The 10,343-nt window shown below is 37.4% G+C and overlaps 1 pseudogene; it reads right to left on the bottom strand.

Annotated features, from left to right (window-relative positions):
* Nucleotides 1-1,337: 1,337 nt before the first annotated feature.
* Nucleotides 1,338-7,265, bottom strand: LOC102501125 (60S ribosomal protein L31 pseudogene; annotated as a pseudogene).
* Nucleotides 7,266-10,343: the final 3,078 nt, after the last annotated feature.

Raw genomic sequence — 10,343 nt, 5'->3', positions numbered from 1 at the left:
GACTCCCACATGGCAAGCCACAGTTTGAGTCCTAGACCTGGCAGCTTGCCTTCTCACTTTCCCTCTCTCTCACACTCTGTCTCTCTCTGGTGAAATTACAAAATAATAATAAATGAAATGAAGCCTCAATTTCCCCTCTGCAGCAGTTTTACAACTGTGTCTAGAATTTTTTTCTGTTAATTTTTGGACTGTGAAATACAAGTCACATTCTTCCCTTCCTCCCTCTTATCTGAATCTGGGTTGAGCTCACAGGCCACCATGCTGAGGCCCCTCAGTATGGCCCGTTTCTCACTGCCATGCCACTGGCTGGCCCCCAACTTGCCATATTACAACCCTAAAATTAATAGCAAACTGTTCTAGTAGTGTTACCATTTGAGTTAGGTCCAGACCTATCTATGAAACATCTGTGAGTTAATCCAATGACTGCAAACCAAACCTATGAAATAATTCATGAATACATTTCTAGTCCTGTACTCATGACTTGAAAAACACACTGAGTATTTGTGTGCATACCCCAAATCCCAACAGATTAAAGAAATGGAGGAAAAGGGATTGTGACATGACCATGGCCCATGGGGGAGGGGGGGCTTTTCCTCTCTGTCTCTGGTGCTTGCAGGATCCTGCAGGTCTTGCATCTGAGCCTGGAACACATCAGGGATCCTCAACTCCTCTCCACCTGATGTGTGTAAGGGTTGGAAATTGGTTAGTGTCCCAGAACACTTGGACAGATCAGAGGTGAGGTGCAGAGAAGTGAAGATAACCACTGGGGACCTGTGGGAAGATGGAATGCAGCCTTGGCGATGGTGAGGAGGGGGCCCTCATGTCCACAGTAATCTCTGAGACCTCAGCGTGCTGCTGGCCACCAAGAACAGGCTACTGAAGCCCAGGCTAGCCCACTCCTCTTAATAGGGAGGTGATTCTCAGGTATCTTCCTTAGTCCAAACATTCTCCCTTGTTCCAGCTGCCTTTTGGACATAGCCCTGGCTGTCAGCAGTCATGGTGTTTAGGCTGTTCATTTGAAAAGAGTAAGTAGGTTCAAAGTCCAGGTCAGAGTGTGTGTAGAGAACTAGTCACACCAGTCTCCTCTCTTTTTTCTTATTGCAAGAAATACAATCTACTAGGATCCAGTGAGGAATGGAAAACAAGTTTTTGTTTTTGTTTTTTTATATTGAAGGAATCTAGTTCATAAGATAATGCATGCTGCAAGGATTCCCCCTCCCCCACACACATACAAAATTATGTATAAAGATAATTTGAAGGAGGTCCAGGTTCTAGAATGTGTGTGTGTGTGTGTGTGTGATTTTTTTTTTGGCTTTATAACTTAATTTGAAAATAAGCTAGTTCTCATCTACATTGACTGGCTGCAGATTTTTGAAAGTGGTAGCAGGTACATAGGTCACCAGAGTAGCACTTGTTGGATGAATCTTCATCCTCGTTAAGTTTTCTGGACAACCACACATGGATATGATACAGGGAGTTCCTTATTCCTTTGATCCAGATAACTTTGTTGAGACTTGTATCAATGCACACATCCAGAGTCCTCATCTCCTCCTTGGCAAATTTCCGTATTTCTTTGAGTGCCTGAGGGGCACATTTCTTGAAGCCCATGCCATGAGTGTGCTTATGAGTATTGATAGTGTATTCCCGTGTCACCACCTCCTTGAGGGCAGAATGGCCCTTCTCACTGTCCTTTGTTGGAGATATTCTGCCTGGCCTAAGGTGGGAAGAAAGATGACAAGGGACTGTATATGCGTGATTTTTCTTTAAAGAGAGATTTTTGCTATAGGGCTTATGCACGCACTGGAAAGACAAAGAAAGTGAGAAATCACTCCTCAGGGAGGATGGCCAATCCCTCCTTCTGCATTCCCCTCTTGGGATTTTGGGCATGTGTGGACGTATGCCCAGCGTGAATTTTAAGCCACAAGGTCCATGACTCCAACCATGCTCGACTATGTGGGAGTCCAGTGATATAATCATTATGCCATCTGCTGATTCCTATATGTGATTTTTAAGAACAAGGTAAATTATTATTTCATTCTTTCAGTCTAATGCTGCTCTGTTGACCAGACAATAGGCTATTGATTTAAATGACACTACAGGAAGTACAAAAACTGAGATGAGGCTTGAGTATTTTGTAAATAAGAACTTGTTACATAAGGATGCACAAAAAGGATGCTCCTAGAAGTCTTAAATGAATCATGCATAAATCATTAACAATTGGTGTTGTTTTTTCTGTAACATGTTCTAATGGATCCTTGTTTTCTCTTTAGTGTTCTTAAGTTTCTCTATGCTGTGACGATGATTAGAGGATGAATGTAAATTAAATAATTTTAAAAAATTTTAGGAGAAAAAAATCATAAAAACTATTTTTCATGAAATTAAAAAAAAATGCATATTTGAGGACTGCAGTAAGTATACAGTCCCAGCTGGATGCTACTTTGTTGTATGTTCATTCTACTCACTGAAGTTTATGCCTAGGGTAAGACTTGTGTTCATGGATATGTATTTATCAGCTGTGCTTGCTATTGGAAATATTTAGATTAATTAAGTTCTTTAGCGAATAAATAAAATGGGGGGAAAGGCATAGAAAGCAACCATGGATACCAGAGACAGTGTGGGAGGAGAGTGGGACACGGCAGATGGTGAGAGATAGGGAATCAAGAATGGCAAAAATAACAAAATATATGGGAAATAGGAAATGGAAAATTGTTGACAATAAACACGTATGTTGATGTGCTTGATTGAGCCAATATACAGTGTATTCTGAATGGAAAATCTTATTTTGTTTGCTGTGATGATGTATAGTGAATTAATGTAAATAAATAAATTTAAAGAAAAAAAAACCTAACATTAACTGTGTTTGAATCTGGGAAAAGATTTTCAATTTTGAGATGAACTCACTTCATAGACTAATTTTTTATGAATATGAGTGTTTACTGTAAGTGACATTGCTTTAGCCTAACTGTGTTATTCTCTATGCACTACATTAATTCTTATAAGCTTAGTATTTGGACTAATCTTGTTTATCCTCCTGAGAGACGTGATTATCCCTTACATTGTTTGCCCATTGTACTTATTAGAAAGAATTATCTATGAATAATTCTTTGAAGCATTTCAGGATTCAGCAGTGTTTTGGATAAAAATGTTATTTGTCAGATCTTTTATTTCCCAAAGTGAAATTTTTCCTTTTTAAATTTAATTTATTATCATAATTTTATATTACATTTAATCACATATATGTTTCAGTGTATTACACTTCTCCCAAAAAACACTGCTTAATCTGATGTAATCCCACTTGTCAATTTTAGGGATTATTGCCCGTGCTTTGGGAGTCTAATTTAAGAAGTTTTTGCCTTCCTCAGTGTCTCCCAGAGTTTTCCCAGTGTTTTCCACCAGAGTTTTATAATTTGAGGTCTTAGGTTCAGAAAGTTGATCCATTCTGAGTTGATGTTTGTTAATGCTGAAAGATGGGGATTTGTTTCATCTTTCTGGCAGGTAGATGCAGTTTTTCCAGCAACATTTGCTAAAAAGGTTTTCCTTTTCCCAATGGATTGACGGGTATCCTTTGTCAAAAATCAGTTGACTTTTGGTTTATCTCTGGGGTCTCTATTCTGTCCCATTGGTCCACCTGTCTGTCTTTGTGCTGATATCATGCTGTTTTGATTATGAAAACTTAAAAGTATATTTTGGTGTCAGGAAGTGATTTGCCATCCATCCTACTATAATTGCCCAGTATTCCTTTGGCAATATGAGGTCTTTTATGATTCCAAATTCTGTGATTGTCTTATCTAGATCTGTGAAGAAGGTTTCTGGTATTTTGATTGGAATTTCATTAAATGTATAGATTAATTTGGGTAGAATTGCCATTTTGATTATGTTAATTCTTCCAATCCAGGAACATCAGATGTGTATCCACTTTTCAATGTCATTTTCAGTATCTTTTTAAAGGTTTTTAAAGTTTTCTTTGTAAAGGTCTTTGACTTCCTTTGTCAGGTTTATCCCTAAGTATCTTACACATTTTGTGGCTATGGTGAAAAGGATCCCTTTATTCAGCTCTACTTCATTCAACATGTTGTTTTTATATAGAAATGCTATAGATTTTTGGATGTTGATTTTGTATTTTTTTTACTTTATTGTATTTATTACTTCAAGAAATTTTTCCTTGGAAATCTTTGGATCTTCTAAGTATACTATCATGTCATATGCAAAAAAAGATATTTTCAACTCTTCTTTACCTATTTGAATGCCTTTTATATTATTCTCTTTTCTGATTGCATTGGCTAAGACTTCCAGCACTACACTGAAAAGCAGTGGAGTAAGTGGGCAGCCTTGTCTAGTATCAGTTTTTAGTGGAAAAGATTTTAACTTTCCTCTACAGTGTATAATGTTAGCTATAGGTTTTCATATATGGCTTTTTTTGTGCTGAGAAATGACCCTTCTATACCAATCTTTGAGAGTCTTAATTATGAAAATGTTATATTTTATCAAATGCTTTCCCTGCATCAATTGAAATGATCAAATGGTTTTTATTTTTCTTTCTGTTAATAAGATGTATTATATTTATAGTTTTGCATATGTTGAACCACCCTTGCATCCCTGGAATAAAGCCTACCTGGTTGTGATGAATAATCTTTGTTATATATTGTTGTATACAATTTGCAAATATTATTCATCAGAGGTATTGTTCCTTAGTTTTCCTTTTTGGTTATGTCATTATGTGTTTGAGAATGAGGATGATGGAGGCTTCATAAAATGAATTTGGGAATTTTCCTTCCTTTTGTATCTGTAGAAATAATTTGAGTAGGATTGGGGTTAACTTTTCTTTAAAAGTTTTGTAGAATTCAAAGTGAAACCATCTGGACCTGGACTTTTCTTTGTTAGGAGGTTAGTTAGTACTGATTCAATCTCATGGCTTGTTACGGGTCTATTCAGGTTTTCTATGTCCTCCTCATTCAATCTTGTTAGATTATATGCATCCAGAAATTTGTCCATCTTTCCCATCTTCTCATTTGTTGGCATCTAGTTAGTCACTCAGTATCCTCTAATGATTTTTTGTATTTCTATTGTGTCTGTTGTAATGTTGCCTATTTTCATTATGTGTTTTATTTATCTGGTTTCTTTATTTCTTCTTTATCCATCCAGCTAATAGTGTGCCTATCTTATTAATCTTTTCAAAGAACCAACTTTTGCTTTTATTTATTTATTTATTTATTTATTTATTTTTGTAGAGGTTTTTGCTACAGGGCATGTGCGCTCACCAGAAAGAGAGAGAGACAGAGAGACATAAAGCAAGAAATCACCAGCCAGGGGGGATGGCCACACCGCAATCCCTTCTCCTCCATTCTTCTCTGGTTCTTGGGCACGCTCACACATGTGCCTGGTGTGAATTTAAGCCACCGGGTACAGGACTTGAACCACGGTCGACTACATGGGAGTTCAGCAACATAGCCATTATGCTAATTGCTGATCCCGCTTTTATTTATTTTCTTTGTAGTTCCTTTATTTTCTATTTCATTCATTTCTGCTCGAATCTTTATGATTTGTTTTCACCTGGCATTTTGGGATTTTTTGTTGTTGTTTTTCCAAGTCCCGAGGCATGATGTTAGATTCTTTATTTGCCACCTTTCCATCTTTTTCTTATGCACACTAACTGCTGTGAATTTCCCTCTTATGACTGCTTTTGCCATGGAAACTCATGTACTTATTATCATTTATTTCCATAAATTTTTTGATTTCAGAGTTAATTTCTTCAGTAGTTAAGAAGTCATTCAGAAGTAGGTTGTTTAGTTTCCATGTATTTGTGTATTTTTGAGGGTGTTTCTAGAAATTAATACCAAGTTTAATCCCATCATCCTCAGAGAAGATGCTGGATATATTTTTGATGCCTTTGACTTCATAAAGACTTGATTTGTGTCCTATCATATAGTCAGTCTTTCAAATGGTTCTGTGCTGGAGTGAGAAAAATGTATATTTTCTGGTCTTAGGGTGGAAAGTTCTATAGATATCTGTCAAGCCCATTTGATTTAAAATACCATTTAGGTCCTGTATATTTCTGTTTATTTTATCTAGAAGATATGTCTAAAGTAGATAATGGGGTGTTAAGATCCCCAACGATTATAGTGTTGCAACCTATCTCTCCTTTTAGCTCCAGAAGTCTATCTTTCATGTATTTATGTGCTCCTGAGTCAGGTGCATAAGTATTTATAAGAATCTTCTTAATGAATTAACCCATTTACTAATATATAATGCTCTTCTTTGTCTCTTCCTATAGTCTTTGTCTTAAAACCTATTTTGTCTGAAATCAGAATCACAACTCCAGCCCTTTTTTGATTTCCATTTACATGGTATATATTTTTTCCAGCCCTTCACTTTTAGTCTATATATGTCTTTATCCATAAAGTGTGTTTCTTGTCAGCAACAGATAGTGGGTTTCCTTCTTTCTTTCTTTTTTAATCCATTCAGCCAGTCTGTGTCTATAGATTAGAAAAATTAATCCATTAATGTTTAATGTTGCTATAAATATTTGTGGAAAATTCCTTCTGCTCCATCTTTCCTTCCTATTGAGACTTTGGGCATGCGTGCACACATTCCAGTGTGTTTTTCAAGCCGCTGGGTCTGAGACTCGATCCACGCAGTTGGCCAGGTGGGATCCAGCAGTCTTAACTACCATTCTGTGGAGTAGCTCTGTTTCAACCATCTTAAGCACTTTTAAGTGTATACAGCTCAATAGTATTAATAGTGATAAGTATATTCACATTGTTCTGTAGCCAGTCTCCAGAAATTTGCATTTACAAAACTGAAACTGCTTATTAGACCAGTTGTCCCTAACCTTTTTGGCACCTGGGACCAAAAAATTGTTCCATGAAAGAAAATTTTTTCATGGACTGGGGCTGGGGGTGATAGTTTTGAAATGATTCAAGTGGATTACATCTATCGTGCACTTTATTTCTGTTACTATTACATCATATCATGATATACAGCTCTTCACAATGCAGTGTATGCAGCTGCTCCCCAGTGCTGACTTCACCACCTCAACTCTGCCTGAGATCATCAGGCATTAGAGTCTCATAAAGTGCACACAACTTAGATACATCATGTGTGCAGTTCACAGTAGGGGTCACACTCTTGAAAATCTAATGTTGCTGCTTATCTGACAGGAGGTGGAGCTCAAGCAGTAATGCAAGAGATGGGGAGCAGATGTAAATATGAATGAAGCTTTTTCCATTGCTTGCTGGTGGTCACTTACCTCCTGCAGTGCGGCCCATTCCTAAAAGGCCTGGCGTGTTGGGGACCCCTGCATTAAACAGTCACTATTTCTTTCTCTCCCCAGGTCCCAGCAACCACAGTTTTACCATATATTTCTATGTGTTTGACTACTCTTGGTCCCTTGTTCTACTTGTCTTTTTTTTTAATGTAATGAAAGTGAAATCTTATTTGTCTTTTTATGACTGATTTATTTCACTTAGCATAATACCCTCAAACTTTATCAGTGTTGTAGCATGTGTCAAAATTTAATTCTCTCTTAAGGTTGAATTATATGCCACATTTTGTTTATTCAGTAATCTGTTTGATGGACATTCAGGATGCATCCTTCTTTTGACTCTTGCTACTGTGAACATGGGTGTAGATACCTCCTTGAGATCCTACATCCTTCCATCTATCTGTCTGTCTATCTATCTATCATCTATCTGCCTATCTATCTATCTATCTATCTATCTATCTATCTATCTATCATCATGTGTGCTCACCAGAGAGGCAGAGAGACAGAGACAGTAAGGAAGAAATTGCCCCCATGGGGATAGCCACACCACAATCACTTCTCCATTCTTCTCTCAGGATTTTGACAATGCATGCACACACACCTGGTAGGAATTTCAAGCTCTTAGGTCTAGGACTCAAACCATAGTTGTCTATGTGAGAGTATAGCACCTTAACCAAAATGCCACCTGCTGTTCCTGAGACCCTGCTTTCAATTTTTGTTTTGTCTCTCCCCTTCCCATAGGGCATGTGCACTTACCAGAGAGAGTGAGAAGAAAAGTGAAAAAATCACACCCCCAGGGGGAATGGCCATGCTGCAATCCCTTCTCCACTCTCCTCTTGAGATCTTGGGCACACATTCCCACATGCATAGCATGTTTTTTAAGTTGCTGAGTCCAGGTCTTGAACTGCGAATCAACCATGTGGGATCCAATGTCTTAACTACCACACTACCTGCTGGCTCTAACTATTTTTAACATTGCTATTGTGTACAACTATGTACATATACTTCCAGGAGTCTTTATTTTCAGTTGTTTGGATATAAACTGAGGAGTGAAATTACTGAGTCATATGGAAATTCTGTGCTTAGCTTTTTGAGGGACTATTAAACTCTTCTCCACAACATCTTGAAATAGTTTTCATTTCTACCATAAATGTATGTGCATTCCAATTCTCCAATCTTGTCTGAAACTTTTCTATTTTTTGATTATAACTATCCAAGCAGGGTGAAGTGGTTATATATTATGGTTTTGATATACATGTTTCCAGTGGGAAAAGAAGCTGATTATCTTTTCATGTGTTTTTTGGCCATTCAGATATATATATATTAATTCAACAATGGTTTTTGCACATTTTTGGTTGAGTTTTTATTTTTTCATTGAGCCTTTTAAAATACTATTTATTTAATTTTATTTATTATTATTTTAATTTGGTGTAGGGCACATGTACTCACTAGAGATACAGAGAGAGGGAGAAGGAAATAGAAAAGTCAGCCACCAGGTCCAGAGCTCAAACTGCAGTTGGTTATGTGGAAGTCCAACACCTTAACCACCATACCACCTGCCATTCTGAGACTGCTTTATATATTCTGGAAGTTGGAGTCTTATCAAATACATGATTTGCAAGTGTTCAGACCTTACCAGGTTGTCTTTTCTCTTTGTTGAAAATATTCTTCATGTACAATATATTTTTGATGTATAAAATATTCTTGATATACAAAATATTTTCATCTGATTTGTAAGTTTTACTTTTGTTGCTTATGCTTTTGATGTCATATATAAAAAACCCATTATCAAAATCACTGTGGTGAAAATTAACTCATATTTTCTTCAAAGATTTTTATAGTTTTAGTACTTACGGGTAAGTCAGTGATCTAGTTAATTTTTATATATGGTGTTGAGGTCAGTGTCAGACATAATTATTCCCTTTGTGAAGATTCACTTATCCCAATTTCAGTTTTTTTTTCCCCCATTTAAAACTTGGCTCTCTCTTGTTGAAAATGAGTTGATCACAGATAAAATGGTTTTAATTACACTTCACTTAATGCAATTAATGCTCTTCCTTATGGCAGTGGCAGTACTATTACTATGCCTTTAAAAAAAAAAAAAGCAAGAAAGAAAGAAAGAAAGATTCTTGCTATATGGAGTGTGTACCTGTTGGAGAGACAGAGAGAGGGAAAGAAAGCGAAGCGAGAAATCACTCCTTGGAGGGATGGCCACGCTGCAGTCCCCTTTCCACCAGTCTCCTCTCGGGATCTTGGGCACTCGTGCTCACACATGTGGTATGAGGTTTAAGTTGCTGGTTCCAGGACTCAAACTGCTGTCTATTACATGGGAGTCCAACAATGTAACCATTATGCCATCTGCTGGTCCCATATCATCATGTGTGCTCACCAGAGAGGCAGAGAGACAGAGACAGTAAGGAAGAAATTGCCCCCATGGGGATAGCCACACCACAATCACTTCTCCATTCTTCTCTCAGGATTTTGACAATGCATGCACACACACCTGGTAGGAATTTCAAGCTCTTAGGTCTAGGACTCAAACCATAGTTGTCTATGTGAGAGTATAGCACCTTAACCAAAATGCCACCTGCTGTTCCTGAGACCCTGCTTTCAATTTTTGTTTTGTCTCTCCCCTTCCCATAGGGCATGTGCACTTACCAGAGAGAGTGAGAAGAAAAGTGAAAAAATCACACCCCCAGGGGGAATGGCCATGCTGCAATCCCTTCTCCACTCTCCTCTTGAGATCTTGGGCACACATTCCCACATGCATAGCATGTTTTTTAAGTTGCTGAGTCCAGGTCTTGAACTGCGAATCAACCATGTGGGATCCAATGTCTTAACTACCACACTACCTGCTGGCTCTAACTATTTTTAACATTGCTATTGTGTACAACTATGTACATATACTTCCAGGAGTCTTTATTTTCAGTTGTTTGGATATAAACTGAGGAGTGAAATTACTGAGTCATATGGAAATTCTGTGCTTAGCTTTTTGAGGGACTATTAAACTCTTCTCCACAACATCTTGAAATAGTTTTCATTTCTACCATAAATGTATGTGCATTCCAATTCTCCAATCTTG

This window comes from Tupaia chinensis, unplaced genomic scaffold (assembly GCF_000334495.1).
Source record: "Tupaia chinensis unplaced genomic scaffold, TupChi_1.0 Scaffold000331_1, whole genome shotgun sequence".
Classification (NCBI taxonomy): Eukaryota; Metazoa; Chordata; class Mammalia; order Scandentia; family Tupaiidae; genus Tupaia; species Tupaia belangeri.
Note: the sequence above shows the minus strand (reverse complement) of the source record. Positions and strands in the feature narration are given on the sequence as shown.